The sequence below is a fragment of the Papio anubis genome, chromosome 6, assembly GCF_008728515.1.
Source record: "Papio anubis isolate 15944 chromosome 6, Panubis1.0, whole genome shotgun sequence".
In the NCBI taxonomy this organism is placed as follows: Eukaryota; Metazoa; Chordata; class Mammalia; order Primates; family Cercopithecidae; genus Papio; species Papio anubis.
Window position 1 is genome coordinate 61023253 of NC_044981.1, and position 22235 is coordinate 61045487.

General features: G+C 39.1%; 1 protein-coding gene across 2 annotated transcripts in view; it reads right to left on the reverse strand.

Annotated features, from left to right (window-relative positions):
- The window catches only part of LOC110742990 (protein eyes shut homolog), a 327795-nt gene that overhangs the window by 161219 nt on the left and 144341 nt on the right, over positions 1–22235 (reverse strand). For both annotated transcript variants that reach the window (XM_021936791.2, XM_031667686.1), the window contains one exon: positions 13428–13549. The gene's annotated coding sequence lies outside the window, so the exon portion shown is untranslated. The remainder of the gene's footprint in view (positions 1–13427; positions 13550–22235) is intronic.

The window sequence follows — 22235 nt, forward strand, 5'->3', positions numbered from 1 at the left end:
TACAATGGCAAAGGTAAGTAGTTGGGAGAAAGGTCATATGGTCCCAAAGTCTTCAGTACTCTTTGGCCTTTGCCTTGAATGTGTGCTGACCCCTGTTATGAACAGCTAACGTACATTTCCAGACTCTTGCAGCTATTCTTTCAGAAACTACAGAAATCTCTGAGTAATGTTTCCAGGAAATGTTTTTAAAATAAACAGACTTGACTGGCTTGGCTCTTCTTTTCTTTGTCCTTTTCCTATATTTGCTTCTTCTAACCTCTATTGTGAACAACACCTGAGATTGCAGTAGTCACTTTGTATCGATGAAGAGACAAACATATGAACAAATGATGATGGACAGAAGGAAAAAAAGAGTCAGGGTGCCGAATTACATTTCTGAGCAACCTCTTCAGCCCTGGACTTTGTGGATCTATAAAGAATTATCTACTTATTAAACACACTGATAGTAGTGTTACTTGATTATAATTTTTTAAAAATTGGCTGGGTGCGGTGGCTCACACCTGTAATTCCAGCACTTTGAGAGGCTGAGGCGGGCAGATCACGAAGTCAGGAGATCGAGACCATCCTGGCCAACACGGTGAAACCCCGTCTATACTAAAACAAACAAACAGCAACCAAAAAATTAGCTGGGCATGGTGGCAGGCACCTGTAGTCCCAGCTACCGGGGAGGCTGAGGCAGGAGAATGGCGTGAACACGGGAGGTGGAGCTTGCAGTGAGCTGAGATCGCGCCACTGCACTCCAGCCTGGGTGAAAGAGATACTCTGTCTCAAAAACAAAATAAAAAATAAATAAATAAACAATAAAATATAATGGATGCATTCAAAATCCTGTCATTTACTGAGTCATAACAATCGTGTTAGCTTCCATGTTAAGGCCACTAAATATTGAATCAGTTTAGGATTCAGCATTTTACTTCTTTATCTACACCCACTCCCTTAGTGATCTTATATAATCTCATGAATATACACTGTGTTTATGTGATGATTAATCTTAATTCTATCACAAGGCCAGTCATGTATTCAGCTAGCTACTCAGCAACTCTACATGGAAGTTTATCCGCATTTCAAACTTGACATCTGCAAAACCTGGTCCTCTTGAAGATTTCCCCATTCCAGTTAGTAGTAATTTAATGTTTCAAGGCTTAAGCCAACAACTGTGGAGTCATCCTTGATTTCTGTCTGCCACCTACATTATATATTTAAGCAAATCTAGTCGTAACCCTATCAAAATATATCCAAAAATCTCAGCACTTCTCAGCACCTCCTACTCTACCACTCTTATCCGAGCCACCGTCATTTCTTGCACAGATTATTGCAACAGCTTCTTAACTCTTCCCTTTGCTCCTAAAACTGTGTTTGCAAATTATATCAGTGAGAAAATTATGACAGTAAAAGAGATATGATATAACCCACCCTCCATCTTGCCTTTCCCTTAATCATTCCTGAGCTTAGGCTAAGCTAACTTTGGAAAACATTTAGTTTATAGTTTAAATGATAATAGACCTCCCCCAAAACTGAGTAACCTTTGGAAAGCTAATGAAAGGTCATCAGGCTAGCAGGAGCTAACGTATAGATTGGTCACTACCTGTGCAACTTCACTACTGTAGATTGGCCTTTTGAGGTATCTTTTCAGGTTTTTTGCAAGCCTGACCCCCATGGATCCACCTGGACCGATTGTTCCCGTGACTCCACCTGGGAGGGACTTAGCTCAAGAGGACAGCTTCCATCCCCTATGATTTCATTTCTACCCCTACCAGTTAGCAGCAATCACCCATTATCTGACTTTTGAATTGAGTCCTTATTGGAGCTAAGCATCCATCACCCATCCCTTCCCCACAACTGCCTTTGAAAAACCCTTAACCTATGAGCTTGAGATAAGACTAATTTGAGTAATAACTCTATTGCCCATGTGGTATGGCTGGCTTTGCATCAATGAAAATCTTTCTTTACTGCAAGGTTATGGTCTTTATTTATGCAGCAGTCAGAAAGAACCTGTCGGGTGGCTCTTCCTGAAACCATCATTTAAAAGTGAAAGTAAAATTTTCACTATTTATAAGTGAAAAGTAAGCACTTAAATTTGGAGTCTTGTCAGGGACCCACCATCACAGTTGCTTGTGGTTTTTCAGTCCCCTGCCAGTGTGACAGACCTGGAGATGAGCTCTCACAGCTGCACATTTAACTAAACGCCATCTAAGACAACTTTAGACTGGTCTGGCAGGTATTCTAGGAGCTGCCAACATTTTCTTTCTCCTGATGCATTCAACTCCTTTAGGGGTCTTGATTAGCTCTCCCTGAATAGTAGGAGGCACCTTGCTTCAGGAGATTTCTCCTCAACTGGGGAGACCTTGAGAAGATTACTCAGATGGAGAACAGGAAGTTAGTTTGGAGGAATACTCTTGGAAATTATTGGTTAGGGAACTAGCTTTGGAAGCCCCCTCCCCCTTTTTTGTCTTATCTTTGTTGTGTGTGTTTTTATATGTGGAGGGGATCTCTGAAAGAATTGCTGATTAAGTTCAGCAGGACTAACTCAGAGAACCTCTGTGTCTGTTTTGTTACATTATGTTCTTCAGCTGGAATGGATAACATTAATTCGGTTCCCATAAGCAGCCCATTGGGTGGTATCTTGCAAAATTAAAAGGCTTTTGCATATGGTTTCATGAGATAGAATAAGGTGATTTTCCTTTGTATTGCAGCTTTGCCCCTAAAGCTATGTTAAGGCAAACAGGATCCCCAGGGCCACGCAGGGAAAGGGACACCATAAACCTGGCATGCTGGCAAAAGAGTAAGAACTTTTATTTAATCAGTCAGGCTTCTGGCTTCTCTTTCTCTCTGTATGAACTACTTGAATAAATGATAAAATTTGCTGTCTCCTCTGCAGGGTTTTGATTAACAGGAAAAAGGATTTGTGAGGCTAGTCTTAGGCTGTAGCAAATTTGGTGTACTTTGCACTATAAATTTGTCTTTTTGTGTTGTTCTGTCATAAAGAGGGTTAACACAGTATAAAATGTGGGCTTAGGACCCCTCTAAGCCGGCTATTCAAGCCATTCTGGCAGACTGGTTACAAACTTTGCTGTGCATCTCTAAAACGAAAACCAAATGAGGGTTCCCCTCTCATCTTCCTTTATGCTCTTGAGAGCATGACTTTGTGACTGCATGGGGGTACGATCTTTTGGTCTCCATCATTCAGAAGGCAGAGATTTGGGGGTTCATTTCAGGAAGTCAGTCTGAGAGGACTGGGAGTCTGAGAGGAGTCAGCACACTCTTCATCCCAAACACATTAAGATATTGAGTGAGTATTGCCCCATGGGGCCTTTGTCATCTTTTGCTATCTTAAGCCCATTTGCAATAGTGAATTCTGGGAGATCATAGAGATGCCTCCTCTGTCGCCTTTCTAGAAATACCTTATATGTTTATATGCTAAAAACCTGAGAAATTACTATCCAGACTTTTATAGGCTTTTGGATTGAGTCGCTATTGGACTAAGTACATCAGTGAAAGAAAAGGGATTTTAGAGATCTCTAATTCTTAACAATTAAAAAAGGTTAAATTAAAAAAGGGATGTGTAATAACAACATGGCTGGACTTAGAAAGTCCTCTTGAGCAGGGTAAATCCTTTGCAAGCTTGAAAATGTTCTAGACTGCTTCTGGGAAAAGGAATTGCAGGCACTGTATGCTATAGATCAGTTGCTAAGGCTTTGCCCATTCACAATGGTGGCCTGGACTCAATTCTTGGCTTTGGAAGCAATCCTTTGTGGATTGATACTTTTGGGACATTTGTCATTTCTTGATTATTTTCCCTTTCACGAATAGCCTCTGAGTTTGCAACATTTGCGGAGATTCTAGATCTTCTAAACATTGCTTATAATCCTTTTGAAGATATCTTATGCATCTGTGGTTAAGTGATACTGTGTCCAGAATTGGTGGGTTCTTGGTCTCGCTGACTTCAAGAATGAAGTCCGGGACCCTCGCGGTGAGTGTTACAGTTCTTAAAGTTGGTGTGTCCGCAATTTTCTTCCTTCAGATGTTCAGATGTGTCCACAGTTTTTTCCTTCTGCTGGGTTTGTGGTCTGGCTGACTTCAGGAGTGAAGCTGCAGACATTTGCAGTGACTGTTACAGCTCTTAAAGGTGGTGCATCTGGAGTTCTTCATTCCTCCCGGTGGGTTCATGGTCTCCCTGGCTTCAGGAGCAAAGCTGCACACCTTAGCAGTGAGTGTTACAGCTCTTAACGCCACGTGGACCAACAGTGAACAGCAGCAAGATTTACCCTAAAAAGCTAAGAACACACCTTCTACCATGTGGAAAGCCACCAGGGTTGCTGCTGGCTGGGACAGCCTGCTTTTATTCCCTTATCTGATCCCACCACATCCTGCTGATTGGTCCATTTTACAGAGAGCTGATTGGTCCATTTTACAGAGAGCTTATTGGTCTGTTTTAAAGAGAGATGATTGGTCCATTTTGACAGAGTGCTGATTGGTGCATTTACAATCCCTAAGCTAGACACAGAGTGCTGATTGGTGCTTTACAATCCTTTAGCTAGACACAGAGTGCTAGACAGAAAAGTTCTCCAAGTCTCCACTAGGTTAGCTAGATAAAGAGTACGGATTGGTGTATTTACAAACCCTGAGCTACACACAGTGCTGATTGGTGCATTTGCAATCCTTTCGCTAGACACAGAGTGCTAGACAGAAAAGTTCTCCAAGTCTCCACTAGGTTAGCTAGATACAGAGTACTGATTGGTGTATTTACAAACCTTGAGCTAGACACAGGGTACTGATTGGTGTATTTACATTCCCTTAGCTAGACATAAAGTTTCTCCAATTCCCCACTAGACCCAGGAGCCCAGTTGGCTTCACCTAGTGGATCCTGCACCAGGGCCACAGGCAGAGCTGCCCGCCAGTACCAGGCTGTGCGCCCCTACTCCTCAGCCCTTGGGTGGTGGATGGGACCGGGCGCCACGGCACAGGGGGCAGCGCTCCTTCGGGAGGCTCAGGCCATGCAGGAGCCCAGAGCAGGGTGGGAGGAGGGTCAGGCATGGTGGACTGCAGGTCCCAAGCCCTGCCCCCTGGAGAGGCAGCTGATGCCCTGTGAGAATTCAAGCACAGCACCGGTGGGCTGGCAGTGCTAGGGAACCCTGCGCACCCTCTGCAGCTGCTGGCCCGGGTGCTAAGCCCCTCACTGCCCAGGGCCAGCAGCGCCTGCGGGCAGCTCCGAGTGCAGGGCCTGCCGAGCCCACGCCCACTCAGAACTCGTGCTGGTCCATGAGCCTGGCGGCAGCCCCGATTCCCGCCCATGCCTCTCCCTCCACACCTCTCCACAAGCAGAGGGAGCCAGCTCCAGCCTCAGCCAGCCCAGAGAGGGGCTCCCACAGTGCCCTGGCGGGCTGAAAGACTCCTCAAGCATGGCCAGAGTGGACGCCAGGCCAAGGAGGCGCTGAGAGTGAGGGCCATCAGCACATTGTCACTTCTCAATACCATCAGTTAAGGCTTTCTTATTTCACGCAGGAGGTTGCCTTTACAGCTATTGTTTTAAAGCCCCTGCTCTCCCTCTGCAAACTTCCCATTTGATGAAATTCTACCTTGATTCTCAGTTTTCTCCTGTCTATTCCTCTTTTCTCTTATAACTAATATTTTTTTATCACACTACCAGATGTGTTTCTCTGTATGTTTATGTGTTGTGTGTGTGATGTTTATATGAAACAACTATAATTAATTGGCTTAAAGAAAAATAAGAACTTAAAACAAATATATTGCCAGAAAAAATATAAACTTTCATGCCTTTAGGTCATGTGACTCTAATAATCTTTAGACAATAAAGACAGTTTAAAGACTATTGGTAAAGTAAAATAAAAATGTCTTCAACATTTAGACATTTGGTCCAAATTAGGCAGGTTGAATACTGTCTTTGTTAGAATTTTAAGGCCATAAACTACTTCTATCACTTTTTTCTAATTGTTTGACTTGTCTGTTGCAGAGTCATATATTCTAGGTAAGGTCTGGGGACATGCAGAGTTAGCCAGGTTTGCTAAACTAGCTTGGGAAGAGTCAGACATTACAACTCTGTTCTTGTACTGGGCTCTGCAAGCTGATACATGGTTAAAAATTGCTTATTTACAAGGTTCCTCAACCAAAATAAAAGTTGCTGAAAGTTGGCATTGTAACACGTACTTGAGACTACTGAAGAAACAATTATACATGCAAGGTGTGTAAGGAAAGTAGAATGTTTTTGGTAAAAGGAAATAAGAAAGCATGAAAATATTGTTAAAGAGAAGATAACTTTGTTTAGTTCTGAGGATTTTAAAGATTGTCCTGTCCAAAAAAAAAAAAAAAAAAGGAATGGGACAAAACTGAAGGTTTAGGCAAGTTGTAAACGATTTGTGAAAGAGGATCTTATAAAGAAAGTTCTGTGAGTATGAGCTAGTTGGCTAAGATTTAAAGGAAATGATCTAGTTTTATCATAGGTTGAATATTGAAATAAAAGCACACTGATGCAAGCCTCAAATATGGGCTCATGTGTCTGATTAACAAGGTTTTCTTAGACAGTTGATCTGCTGTTTAACAGAAAATTATAAAATATTATAAAAATGCTTATGGAAATTTTACCTCATATTCAAACTAAGATATGATGTATTTGTTTATGAAGTTTTATTAAGAATTTTGTTTAATGTTAATAGTACCACTAATGTCAAGGTAAATTTTGACTTTCTCTTTTGAACAAGATCTTTTTGTAATATTAAAAGATAATAAAAGACTTTTGTTTACCTTTTAAATAAATGACAGGAAATAAAGGAGAACAGAGAGAGGAGGCAGATTCTGTTTGCCTTACGCTGTCTTTATTGGTCCTGTTTGAAATGCTGAGTCTCCCCTCTACCAGTGAGTAAAGTGACCTGGGATTTTATTTTGTAATATAATGTGTTTAAAACTTTGATATCTGACAAACTTTCCAAAGTCAAATTCTAAATTAAGCTTTAAAAAATAATCTGGTTAGCCTTTTAGCTATTAGATATCCTAAAGTTCAAAAGAGATGTATTTGGATTATTTGGTATATAAAAATCACACAGGAAGCAATGTAGCGTATAAAATAATGTTTGACTTTCTTTGGGCTATATTTGAATAAATATGTCATTGGTGTGTGTTCCAAAATTGTATAAGGTTCCTATAATTCTGATAGGTCTCAATACATGTTAACAGTAATAATTAAGATTGTTATGTTAAATTACTGTGTGCCACATAGATGTCCAGACCTTAACTGTGGCTGTTCTCAGACTTTCGTCATCCACAATTGTTTTACATTTGTCCTTTCCAAAAGGGACTTTTATAATCAGCTATAGGACTCTGACAGGTGCTCTTGCAGGCAGGTTTCTGATGACTTTAGAGATTGCAACATTATAATATAATTAAAAAAAAAAACTCCCAGGACTCTCATGGGAGCTGAAATGTTTATAAACATTAAGCAGAACAGGAGTTAATTATCTGGATTGAACTAATGGAAAACTAACATAATCCCTTCATAACCTTTTGTTTGAAACATTGCTAATTTTTTTTTGTTTGTTTGTTTTTCAAAGTCCAGAAAACCTTTTCTCTTTTGAGTTATATATAAATATAAAAAATTGGGTAAAATACATTTCTGTGATCAAAATATGGAGCATACTTCTTTCTAAATGATTTCTCCAGAATTTGAAAACTATTTGTAAGTATACTTATTTATGAAAGTATAGATATTTGCATAACTTCATTAAGAATCTGTTTTCTTTTGTAACAGGACACCATTGGAGACACTGGTTAATTTTACCAAGGCTTTGACTGGAATGGCATACTATCAGACTGCTTTAAGGAATAAAAGTTGATTTATGGAGCCAATAAAATGCCCCTGGAAAAACTGACATCATATCTTGTCCATGCAATTCCTGTAGAGGGTTCCTGACCTGTGGTAAGTAAGGAATGTAACTTTCTGACAGGCCCATGAGCCCTAAGTTATCTTGAGACCTCGAGGTGAGGAATACTCCCAATTTGTACAGATATTTGTAAGCACAGTTAAATTCATGGCTGGGCTCATGACTTTAGAAAGTCTAATCTGAGATTCCTTATGTAATAAAGCTCCAGCAAAGCCATTTTTAAAAAAGAGCTTACATGGCAAATACTTGCTTTTATGACTTTAAGCAAATATTCAGGTCAAGTATAATAAGACTAACACTTATTTTGCAAGTTATTTTGTCCTACTATGATTTGTGTTCAGTAAAACCAGTGACTGGAGGGAGAAAAATTAGGTTTCAGAAAAAAACTATAATACACCTGTTGTTAGATTCTAGTCTTGTTCATCATTCCTGAGTTTACATAATTTTCTGAAATTTGAACTGAATTCTGAATCTTTCTAGGCTACAAGTCCCAAATTATTGCTTTCAAATTTTTCTTCCATTTTTTATGACTTAGACTCAATGAAACTGCTACTACCTGTTTCCTGAGGCCCTGCAAGCTGAACTTATTCCTTGTTATACAGGTGAGAAGAATATGTCAGGTCGCCAGTGCCTTCCTTCTCTATAACTAAAGGTTCTTTGAGTCTAACATCTGGATAAATTGTGCCCAACATAAAACTTCATTTTTCTTCTGTCTCTATAGAAATACCTCTTATTAAAAATCAATTTGCCTTCATCACAGACAGAAGTCAAGACCATCTGAGATGCTATCTCCTGATATGGGAAACAGCTGTTTAACTGAGCTGATCTAGTTTCAGGACTAGTCTGCAGTTCATTTAAGTGCTGTGCTAAAACTGTTGATAAGGATATTAACATCTTTGTCACATAAGCCTAGGAATACTAACTGGGAACCCCATGAGTACATGCAAACAGCTGCAAAGTGGTTTTATTTTTATTTCCCTTGTGAATAACCCATCTCAACCCCCAACTATGCCTCTTGTCAACAGGAAGAAGCTAGAGTGATCATCAGCCTTTTCCCATCTTTATAGCCAACACCTTAAGAGTAAGGTGCTATGGAACCCAAAGCAGGGTTTAAAACTACCTTTGCAAATTATATCAGGGAAAAAATTATGACAGTAAAAGAGATCTAATTTACCTGCTCCCCCCAATCTTGCATTTCCCTTCAACATTCCTGAGCTTAGGCTAAGCTAACTTTGAGAGACATTTAGTTTATATGACTTTTATCTTATTTTATTTTGTTATTTTTATAGAGATGAGGTATCCATAAATTTCCCAGGTTTGTATCAAACTCCTGGATTCAAGCAATCCTCCCACCTTGGCCTCCCAAACCTCAAGGATTACAGGAATGAGAATGTACCCAGTCTATATGACATTTAGTTTTAAATGATAATAGGCCTCCCCAAAGACTCAACCACCTTTGTAAATCTAATGAAATATTATCAGGCTAGGGGGAGGAGCTAAGGTATGGTCTGATCACAACATCACTACTATAGATTGCCCTTTTGAGATATTTGTTCAGGTTTTTGCCTGTCCAAAACGTGGACCTGATTGCTGCTGTGGTTCCACATGGGAGGACTCAGCTTAAGAGGATAGCTTTGCCCTCCTACAATTTTATCTCTGCCTGAACCAATCAGCAGCAAGTAGCCATTACCTGGCCACCCCATCCCTTCCCTCAAACTGTCTTTGAAAAAATGTTAACGTAAAAGCCTGAGATGAGATTGATTTGAGTAACAACCCCATCTTCTGTGTAGTATGGCGCGCCTTGTGTGAATTAAACTTTTCTTTAGCGCAATGCTATGGTCTTTATTTATGCAGTGGGAAGGAAGAACTGATCAAGCAATTATACTTCTACTCTTGTCTTATTTGGTCTATTCTCTATACCTTAGTCAGAATGACCCAGTAAAACTGAAAAGAAGACAAAGTCATTTCTCTGCTCAAAATTTTTCAATGATTTGCTATTTTTCTTAAATAGAAGCCAAAATATTTGACAACCTACAAAATGCTTTGCAATCAGTCCCACTTCCACCCCAACCCTACCTTGTTATTTTCATGACCTCATCTCATATTATAGCCTCTTTCATTCATTGTCCTCTGGCTACATTTTCTTGCTTACTTGTCTTCCTGAACATGCCAAGCATTCTCCTGCCTGGAAGTCTACTCTGGTTGTTCTCTTTGTTCACATTCCTCTTCACCCAAATAGCTACATGGATATCTCTTTTCCTGCAGATTTCTGTTCAAATTTGATTACTTCAGTGAGCTCTTCCTCAACTATTCTGTATAAAACAGCCAACTATTAACCACTTCCCTTAAGATGACAGCAAGAATAAGGAAAGGAAAAAGGAAAATAAATAAAAGCACAAAAGATTATCCACTTTCCTTTCCCATTCCTATATTCTCTAATCTTCCATGCTTTATTTCTATCATTAACTTTTTATTATGATATATAATTTATGTACTATAATATACACTACTCTTAAGTATTTGCTTTTTCTCCTTAGCTCTTATGTCTTCTATAATAGTATATACTTTACTTCTATTTAGTTAGTGATTTATTTTTTGAGGCAGGATCTCAATTCTGTCACCCAGGCTGCAGTGCAGTGGTTTAATCACAGCTCACTGCAGCCTCAACCTCCCAGGCTCAAGCAGTCCTCCCACCTCAGCCTCCTGAATAGCTGGGACTACCAGTTTACACCACCACAGTTGGATATGTTGTTTAAAAAAAAAATTGTAGAGATGGCATCCCCCTATGTTGTGCAGGCTGGTCTTTAAGTCCTGGGCTCAAGCGATCCTCCACCTCTGCCTCCCGAAGTGCTAAGATTAAAGGCATGAGTCACCACACCTGGTCATATTTATTTGTTTACTTATTTACTATATATCTTCCTAAATTCAATTTAAAAATGACAAGGGCAGACATTTTGTTTGTTTTATTTGTAGAGAACCCACGGTTTTTTTAGTAACTTTCTGGTGAAGAATTTAACATGCATTTTCTCATTTAATCCTCACGTTAATGAATTATTTCCTCCACAGAAAAAAGGAAAAACTCAAACTTACTATATTTAAAATAATGGGCATTAATCATATTGCCAGTGAGTAGTGATGATAGTGATGACCAGTGTGGAGCAGCTGCTGCAAGGACGCTGGCTGCAGAGCGTGAGACATGGACAGGGTTGTGTGCTCTGCAGTGCTGGTAGGAGCTAGGAGCAGGCTAGAGCCAAGACCCCTACTTAGTTGATGGGGCAGAAGCCCGTGCTCCCTAGCACAGCTGCAGCCACCCAGCTTTGGCTCTGGACTCCAGCATCGCTGCACTCTCAGGGACCCAGGAAGCTCCTCGCCATCGCAGGTTTGAAGGTACCTGCTCCTGCTCCCTGGCCTCTCCCCACTTCTAGCACCCGCTCTAGCATGGGACAAAGTTGTGACCAAGCCTGGGTGCTGTTGTAGCTCGACCAAGTGTGCAGGCACTTAGGGCAGCACTGACATACCAGCTTCCTGCTGCCTCAACCTCCTCCAGATTTCGGGCACCAGGAGGGAGGCTGGCCAGGGGTGGGTGGTGAGAGTGGCTCAGCGTGGGCCTGCGGCACCCCTCAGCACAAACAGCGTGGGCACTGTGGACAGCATGTTGATGGTGGCAGGTGGCAGGTGGCAGACAGGCCCTTTGGTGGAAAGGGGTGCATCCCAGGTGAAACCCCACCTTCAAGGCAGGGATGGCCTGAAGCCATCAGTTGTCAGTTCTAGCTGGAGTCCACTTCCCAGAGTGAGAACTTACGGTGCTTTTTTTGGGCCTGTCAATAACAGTTCATGGACAAATGAGAGCATATTTCCTCCCTTCTGAGCCCATTAAAACCCTGCACTCAGCCAGACTCGGACATATGTCGGGACTACCAGCTATGGGAAGGAACTACCTACTTCAGGTCTCCTGGTGTCATAAGGATGACCTGTCTGCAGAAAGGAGCGACCCACTAGGGGACTCCTCTGAGCTGTTCTGTTGCTCAATAAAGCTCTTCTCCATCTTGCTCACCCTCCAGCTGTCCGCATACCTCATTTTTTTAAGAGGCAGGACAAGAAGTCAGGACCAACTGAATGGTGGGAATGAAAGAGCTGTAACACAAACAGGGCTGAAACTCCCCCCGATCGCCATGCTGAGGGCAGTGAAAGGAGAGAAGAGCTGAAGAGGTCCTTTGGGGATGCCAGACCTAGAGGCTCCCCGAGCCAGGGTTTTGATACCCTCTTTGGGGCTCTGTGGTTCCTTGTGTCTGGAAGCTTCTGGATGCCACCACATTCCCCTCATCCGGGCACAGGTGCCCACAGTGGAAGCTGCTTGTGGTACATCTGATCCAGCCACAGCCTTACACAGATCTGGCACTTGTGCCGGTGACTGGAGCTGTCCACTCTGCTGCAGCAGCCAGCATGCCTGGTTGTGCACAGTGTGTGGACCCCACGCTCACTTTCTCACATACCCCTTGCCACACCGTGCCTGGCTTACCCTTGGTCAGCGTGGGATCCTAGCCAGTAGTGCAAGCCAAGCACAGCCTGCCAGGCTGACTGGGCAGAATGAGCCCAGTGGGCCCAAGCAAAACTCAGGCAAACATGCCACTGGTCACAGAGGTTTCTGGATGGAAAAGCAACACCCTAAGGAACTCAAGACAGTAGTATCGCCAAGATTTTAACTTTAACTTTGCGAAGTCACAGAATACCCTCTTAATTACCATGCTCTATATCCTCCTAGCCACTCTGTAGAACAAAGTTCAGACAAAACAAACAGTAACATGATTGAAATGGAGATTGGCAGGATACTAGAACAAGCAGATATCAAGCTACTTCAGAACAATATCCTCTTAGTTGTCATATCTAAGAGAAAAAGTAAATAAGCTCATAATAAAATACAGAGAACAAAAAAGCTGAGAATGTATGATTAATATAATATCAATTTGAGAAAATACTACATTTAAAACTAGTTGTCAGTAGAAGCAGGAGTAGAGAAAGGAAGAGAATACAACTCTATTAAGTCAAGTTTCAGGAAGAATTTTCCAGTCGGAAAAAATAAGAAAAGTTATTAGGGAAGTAATAAAGGGTCATTTCTAGAAGATATAAAAACCTATGCATGTCTATCTATTAACTAAAAAAAAAAAAGTCAACCCTTTCATCTTGAAAGAGAAAGAGATTCATTTAAATAATCCATTATTAAATGCATCTCTTTCTCTTCCCAAGGCCCCAATAATGTTATGACAAAGTAACACCAAGAATGTGAAAACCCATAGAATTGTAACTATAAAAATTGAGATATTTCAGCCCACTTTTAGTGGATCTAAAGTGAGTTTAAGAGGTAGGAACCATTTAGTAGAGTCAAAAACGATAAAACCTGAAATTCTCTAGAGTAGGATGTTAATGAATGGTGAAAGAATCTGAATATGGAAGCAAAAATTGCCATGGAAAGCAGGGAATGAGGCAAGATTATAAAAACACAGAACTTATTTTTTTCCTCAGGACTCTTATCCTTACCTGAAGTACACAGGTTCCCTTTCTGTTTGAGATTTGAGATCAGTATTTTATTTGCTAAATAAATATGGAGCAGAGGATCCAGACTTGACTCCCCAGGTGTAAGAGAGGAGTGAGACACAAAGCTGGAAAAAAAGAAATAAGAAAAGTTATTTTATCTTTCAGTTTCTTCTCATCATCCCTAAGCTCTCCCACATCTCATGGAGGGACATAACCCCCTCTTTTCAAATTAGCCAGTATCCTACCTTTAGCTATAGTCCTACATTTATTGTCTGTGTAATTAATGAGAGAAATAAGATGGTAAATAACTTTCAAAACGGAGAGTATAGCTGTAACAAAGTCTTTGAAAGCAATTGACATACAAAAATTCTACAAATAAAAGTAAGTTCAAATAATAAAATAGTATATTATTTATAGACTAATGCTTTTCCCATTCCACTGTATTTTAAAACTATGAACCCAAATGCCATACTGGAAAGAAATGTTAGGGAAATGTCAGCAGTAATTCAGTGGGTCCATGAAAGGGCTTCAACTTAGCAGGATACCTCTCAAATTATATGCAGGATCATATTTGTATTTTCATAGTGATAGTTTTCATAAGAGTATCTCTAAATGAATTTCAAAAATAATTCTTACATTAAAAAGTTTTTTTTTTCCTTTAGGCAATTTTTTAATACAGAGGCTATCCATGAAATATGTATATGTCTTCAGTTGCTGTTGAAAGCAAGATCAGCTACTCCTCTCTCTGAAAAGTATTTTACTTCATCTTCATTCTTGAAGGATATTTTTGAGGCATATAGAATTCAAGGTTGGGAGTGTTGCTGTTATTGTTCTTTTTGTGTTGTTTTGGGTTTTTATTCAGCATGTTGAGAATATCATTTTACTGTTTTCTGACTTTTATTGCTGCTATTGACGAGTCACCTTTCAACTTAATATTTTCCCTTGGGCCATTTTTAAGAATGTTTTTACGGTGTATTTGATGAGGTACAGTTTCATTATGTTTCTAGTTGTGGATTTATTTTTATTTCTTTTTTTCCTGAAATTACTTAGGATCCTTGACTCTATGGATTTCTGTTATTGACCATTTCTGAAAAATTATCAGCCACAATTTTTTTTTTTTTACCCTTGGCTGGTAACATTTATTATTTGTGTCCTATTTCTTTTTTTTTTTTTTTTTTTTCTCCTCTTAGGACTTCAGTTGAAATTATGTTACATTTTCTCACTCTGTCCTGTATATACTTTATTCTCTTGCTGTATTTTCCTTTTATTTCTTTGTCTCCCATGCTTGTGGTGTTTTTTTTTTTTACAGTGTAAACTTAGCTTAGCTAGAAATATGTTTTCCATATGTGCTTCCCTATATGCTTCCAGGTTATAGTGGGACAAAATAGAAGTTTGTAAATGATTTAGAAAGTGGAGAGGAAGCAACAGTCATAACCTCTATTGGCTGTTTTGGTGTTAGGCTGTGAGAACCAGAAGCAGCCACTCTCAGAGAAGCAAATTCAAAATTAACCATACTCTCCCCAACTCTGCATTTGTAGTATTGACCTGCTAGTCCTGTTGACCAAGAGTGACCTCAGGCCCACTCCATCTCAGACGGAAAGGCAATACCCTGACACAGATGTCTCCACCAGCTTTCCGTAATGGTCCCATTCTGCAAGTCAGCCATGCCTGGTTTCTGATATCTCTGGCAAGTTCTAATTTTTCCACCCTTACTGGTTCTTCAGAGAGGAGGGGAGCAAATTTTTCTGTTCCTCTAATTCATTCATTCTGACCCTTACTTACCCAGTGTCTTGCGCAGTTGTCTAAAATGTTAGTGCTATAATCAAGTCCTATTCTGCGTTACTTACAGTGGTAGTGCTCATGTGGTTGAACTTTGTCTGTACTGTGTACTGTTTCACTGCACTCGTTTTAGAACACTAACTTTACATTCTTGTATATAATTAGCTATGAGGTCTATGCAGTGAATTTTTAATTTATTAAATTTTGGAGTCCTTTATGTTCTTTGTATCCTTTTTTACACCTGTAACATCACATTTTATTTCCCTGTTTCTGCTGATATCCTTTACTTTTGTGTTTGATTTCTTTAACTTAAAAAGTGTAAGAGTTTCTTCTGCCCTGAACTCCTGGGCTCTAGTGGTCTTTCTGGCCTGGAATTAGTCATCTCACAGAGTGATCCATGAAAAGATTTAGAAACAACTGAGCTCAAACCACAGCTTAGATCAGTTCCTAAGTAATAAATAAGTTCTCTTTGTTTAACATCACACTAGATTGTAAAGTCCTTATAAAAAACAGATTTGCTTATTTTATCCATAACTGAATATATAGGACCTAGAGGAGCTCTGAGTGTCTGAGAGGTACTCAATACATATTTGTTGAATAAAAGCATGGCCAAAAAAGGATAGAATTGTTTTGTGGTCTTCCTGATGATTTCAATAGGATGTACTTCTGGGTCTATTTTTGTTGTTGTTTGTGTTTCGGTGGGTACATGCTTTTGGTGTGTTTTTACTTTATGTACCTGACTATCTTTGATTGAGCTAAGCATTATACATAATTAGTTGTACAATTAAGCATAATTAAGCATTGCATGATTATCTGTAGGAATAATTAGAGGACTGAGATGAAGGAAAGCCTTCATCCAGAGAGGATTTCTGTTTGTTTCAGTCATTGGGGGCATTACTTGTCCTCGGTCACATTCAACAGTTTGAATACCTTAGATTACTGAAGGCTCCAGACTTTTAAAATTAGGCTACAATTCTTCAAGAAAGCCAATCATTTTATTTTTTTATTCACCTTTGTCCCAAAAATGTATTAGGTAGCAACATATTGTGGGACATTTACCTGTTAGACTCTTCATTTTGTTCTATATTTTTTAACTATACATATGTCAATATAAATATTCACATTTATGTAACTAACAAATACTTCTACTGGTTCTAGCTTTCCCTTTGATTTCAGTCTAATAATTATTTCTTTTCTTACAAGACCTGCAGTGATTTTAAGAAGATACTTTTAAATATATGCTATGCAGATTTTTAGAAGTTTTTAATAGAAGTGTTTGTACAAACAATCCTGCCATTATGGGAAACATCTAGCCTCCAGAAAATAACTTTCAGAATAATTTAGAGAGTTTTGATTAAGAATGCAGACAGGAGGCAGGACTAGCTTGCAGCTCCTGCTTGGACAGACAGAGCAGTGTGTGGAGACTCACATCATACAATTTTGCTCCAAGAAATACCACAAGAAAATACCAGGAAAGCTGAGAGAATTCTCTGACCTTTTGAAGGAATTGGATTGCTACCGCAGGCTCCCTGAGATGCCAAAAAATTGTGAGTGTACTTGCTTTCTCAGTAGGGAGGCTGGCGGTCTGGGGCAAGTTCTCAGCCCTGGTCACTAATTGCCTAAAAATGGACTCAGTGCTGTTGGGGGGACACAGTGGGAGTAAGACTGGCCTTTAGGACTGTGGGCTGTGTGGGAGCAGGGTGAATCCTGTGACTGCTGACTTTCCCCCACTTCTCTGGTGACCTGTATGACTCAGCAGAGGCAACCTAATACACCTGGGAATATAACTCCATTGGCCTGGGAACCAAATTCCCATTCCACACACAGCAGCCGCAGCAAGCCCCACCCCAGGAAAGCCTGAACTAAAACATGCCTATCCCTGCTACCACCTGGTGATCTTTCTCTAATCAGTGTAGTTGCCAAAGATAAAGGACATAATCTCTTGGGAGCTCTATGGCCCTGTCCACTGACTGAGAAACGTGAATATTTAACCAGACATTCCTAGGGCAAGTTTGCATCCTCCCTATAGTACCACAGCTGATGCACTCTTGAAAGTGCCATCTCCTGCCTGGAGGGCAACCAACACAAAACCAGCGCACTGAACAAAAATACAACCAAAGACCCTCACAGAGTTCACCTCACTCTGCTACTATCTTCACCAGAGCAGGTACTGGTATCCACAGCTGAAAGACGTGAAGATGAATCACATCAGAGGACTCCCCAGTACCGGCCCAGAGCTCAGTACCTCTGCTTGGTTGCTAGATGCAAAAGAGCAAAAACAATCACTGAAGTTCAGCTCTCAAGAAGCTCTTCCCTAGGGGGAGGGGAAGAATACCACAACAAGGGAGCACCTGGTGGGACAAAAAATTCTGAACAGCAGCTCTTGAGTCCCAGATATTCCCTCTGATATAATCTACCAAACGAGAAGAAAACAGAGAAACAATTCTGGTAACATGACAAAATAAGGTTTTTTAACACCCTTAAAAGATCACACTAGCTCACTAGCAATGGATCCAAACTAAGATGAAATCTCTGAAGTGCCGTAAAAAAAATTCAGAAGGTTGATTATTAAACTAATCAATGAGGCATCAGAGTAAAGTGAAATCCAGCTTGAAATCAAAAACATGATACAGATTATTAAAGAAAAAACCTTCAGTGAAATAGATAGCATAAATAAAAACAATCACAACTTATAGAAATGAAGGATACACTTAGAGAAATCCCAAGAGTGCTGGAAAGCCTCAGCAATAGAATAGAACAAGCAAAAGAAAGAACTTCAGAGCTTGAACACAAGGCTTTTTAATTACTCATACCATCGAAGACAACAAAGTAATAAATAAATGAACAAAGCCTGCAAAAAGTTTGGGACTATGTTAAGCATCCAAACCTAAGAATAATTGGTGTTTCAGTGGAAAAAGATAAATCAAAAAGTTTGGAAAACATACTTGAGGGAATAATCAAAGACAACATCCCCAGCCTTGCTAGAGATCTAGACATCCAAATACAAAACACTCAAAGAACACCTGGAAAATTCATCACAAAAAGATCATTGCCTAGGCACATAGTCATTAGGTTATCTGAAGTCACGACGAAGGAAAGAATCTTAAGAGCATTGAGGCAAAAGCATCAGGTAACCTGTAAAGAAAAACTTATTAGATTAACAGCAAAGGACTAATATGCAGAATCTACAAATAATTCAAACAAATCAGTGAGAAAACAAACAAAAAAAACTCATCAAAACGTGGGCTAAGGACATGAATAGACAATCCTCAAAATAAGATATACAAATGGCCAGCAAACATAGAAAAATGCTCAACATCACTAATTATCAGGAAAATATAAATCAAAACCACAATGTGCTACCATCTTACTCCTGAAAGAATGGCCAAAAATAAAAAAAAAATAAAAATAAGAAATAATAGATGTTGGCATGTATGTGGTGAAAAGGAAACACTTTTACATTGTTGGTAGGAATGTAAACTAATACAACCACTATGGAAAACAATGTGGAGATTCCTTAAAGAACTAAAAGTAGATCTACCATTTGATCCAGCACTGGTAACTATCCAGAGGAAAATAAGTCATTATACCAAAAAGATACTTGCATGCACATGTTTATAGCAGCACAATTTGCAATTGAAAAAAAAAAAAAAAAAGGAATAAGCCCAAATGTCCATCAATCAATGAGTGGATAAAGAAAGAAAAAAAAAAAAAAAAAAAACTATGTGTGTATATATATGTGTGTGTGTGTGTGTGTGTGTGTATGTGTGTATGTTTATAGCAGCACAATTTGCTGCTATAAATACACACACACACCATGGAATACTACACAGCCATAAAAAGGAATGAAATAATAGTATTTGCAGCAACGTGGATGGTATTGGAGACTATTATTCTATGTGAAGTAACTCAGGAATGGAAAACCAAACATCGTATGTTCTCATGTAGTAACAAAGCTATGAGGACACAAAGGCATAAGAATAATACAATAGACTTTGGGAACTTGGGAGAAAGGGTGGGAGGTTGGTGAGGAGTATAAGAGTACACATTGGGTACATTGTACAATTGTACACTGCGTGGGTAACGGGTGCATCAAAATCTCAGAAATCACCATTAGAGTACTTATTCATATAACCAAGCACCACCTGTTCCCCAAACACCTATTGAAATTAAAAAAAAAAAAATCATATTTATAAAACAAACAGAGAAAAGGGAAGAAAAAGTGAAATAACCCTCATTCACATTTAACTGAAATTGCTGGCTGAACAATGCACTATTCCACCTAGGCTTTTACACATGTAAGAAAGGGAAGAAAAGATTTTTAAAAAGGCTGGGTATGGTGGCTCATACCTGTAATCCCAGCACTTTAGGAGGCTGAGGAGGGGGCGGATCACAATGTCAGGAGATAGAGACCAACCTGGCTAAAATGGTGACACTCCATCTCTACTAAAAATACAAAAAAAATTAGCCGGCCTTGTGGCACGTGCCTGTAGTCCCAGCTACTCGGGAGACTGAGGCAGGAGAACCACTTGAACCCGGGAGGTGGAGGTTGCAGTGAGCCGAGATCACACCACTGCACTCCAGCCTGGGCAACAGAGCAAGATAGGAAGGAAGGGAGGGAGGGAGGGAGGGAAGGAAGGGAGGAAGGGAGGGAGGGAGGGAGGGAGGGAAGGAAGGTTAAATAATAAAAATTGACAGTACTTGCAAGATCCAAGGATTTTCTATGGTTTCCTTTATTCTAGCAAGGGTTTTGTATGAGTTTTGTTTTGTTTTTAAGATTTGACACCTTTTCAAATACCTTAACCCATGTGTTTGTGCATAATGTGTATAGTATAGGTTCTTTTCTGAAAGTGTGTCCAATCTTACACACACACACGTATAAACACACACACACCCATGTGCATTTGTAACAACTGAAACTAAAAGAAGCTGATTACTAAGAATCTAATGAACCTTACTGTTTCCTCTTCATCAAACATATAATAATCATCAAATATCCATTTAAATTATAAATAAAATAAATAATTTTGTAAGATAAGTTTGAGGCCAGAAAACAGGATTGTTTACCAGTATTTGGCAAAACTGGTTTGATCCATGAAATGCTGATACATGCAAATTGAACTCCATTTGTAATTTCTTTAAAGTAATATCCCATTCTTTTTTATTAGACCATTGATATCAGAGTTCTCTCCTTTCTCCAGATCAGAACTATTTAGACTGTTATTTTACAAATTCAGTATGAAGGATTTTTTTTTTTTATAGGTGTGAATAGCATTGATGTAATGATGTTTCATTGAGCCCCACATTTCTGTCACTAGAGTGGTAAAATGACACAAAAGATGAACCAAAAGTCACTCGTAGATGACAATGGGTGAAAGAAAACACATTTAATTTACATAGAAACATAGAGAATATCAAAAGGGTTAAAATTCATGAACAAAATTTCATTAAAAATGAATTCTAAAATATTAAATATACACTACTTAAGAATGATCTAAAACTAGCACTAAATACATTAAAATGGATATATTTTACAGGAATAGGATGCTTGCGTTTTCAGTGTTTTATCTGAATTATGTAATGGTTTACATAACTTTCTGTCAATGAAGGGAAATCAGCTTTTTATCTGAGTATTCGCAGGGTTATCTGAGCATTCTTATTGCCTATATAACCTTTTCTGAATGAAGGCTGGCAAAATACAGAGAAAAGACTGAGAATCAATATCATATAACACTTTAAATAGAAAACATTAGCCCCTTGTTACATATCTACAGGCTGAATAAGGACCCAAACACAGCTCTTCCAACTCAGCAGTCAATGCTATCTTTGAGGCATGAGGGTTATAAGGCTATATTAATAACGGATTCTCAGTCTCACAATTAAGCTAATGTCTAGACTTGAAGAGATTAATACTATTTAGCATGCCAGTCTGGGTTATAGCACAGTAGCCACATACTTACTTTATTTCATTTTGATTTTAAACCTGCAGTGTATTGCCAGATCCCAAGTGAGTTGGAAATATTGCAATGATTGTTTTGTGTGGCTTTACTGTCATTTTTGTTAAAGGTAAACAGGATTCTCTGTTCGATCATTGACATCAAAGGCAAAGATGAATGATAAATTATTGTTCCTCTACTCTTGCATTTTGAGACAATTTTTGTTGAAGTCCAAATTTACAAGAGTTTGGGGAGGATGTTTTCTTCTGGGGAAACAACGTTCACAGCAGTCCAGACTGAGGGTAAATAGAGAGCAAAAACAGCGCTAGCTGCTGAGTGTCCTGCTTATATTCTCACATTTGCCCATCTATTAATCTCTATTAATGTTTTATCTTATTTTTACAGATCCTATATATCTAGGAGGTTCCTTTTAAAATGCAAATAAAACAACTAAATGGGAGTGCCTCTGACTTCATTATCATTCGTCAACACCATAACAGGGATTATTTTACCACATTAGTTTGCTTCAGAGAGTTGAGCTGCAAGAAAAGGGGACTGAATTCAATTATGTTTTGAAAATGAAAATGCTGGATAACAAGGTAGCAGTTTCCAACAAATTTAAATATGAAAACCTTTATTCATATAATAAAATGTCTACTGTCTATTAAATTATATAGTGACAAAAGTCTTAGAGAATTCAGGGACATGTTAATATTATCAATTACAAATTGTACTAGAGAAAGCTACTCCAAATGGGTGGGAATCATAGAAGCTGATCATTTTCCAGGGAATGACCTTCTATGCTTTTACCTAGAGGAACTGTTTAAATTTTTAGATTAGAAAAATAAATGAAAAAACAGAAGAATGGTCTAATATGTCTGTGTGTGTGTATATATATATGTGTGTGTGTGTGTGAGTATTTAATGTTACTGTCAGAAAATACAGGCTTTAAGAGAGCTTGAATTTCAAGTTTAGAAAGAAACTTCAGTTTCTTTGGAGACAATGTTTACATTAATACAATAGTGTTTCTGTACATATATATCTGATATTGACTGCCATTATCTCTTCTATAACTTTCTTTGAGTCTCAGGTTTAT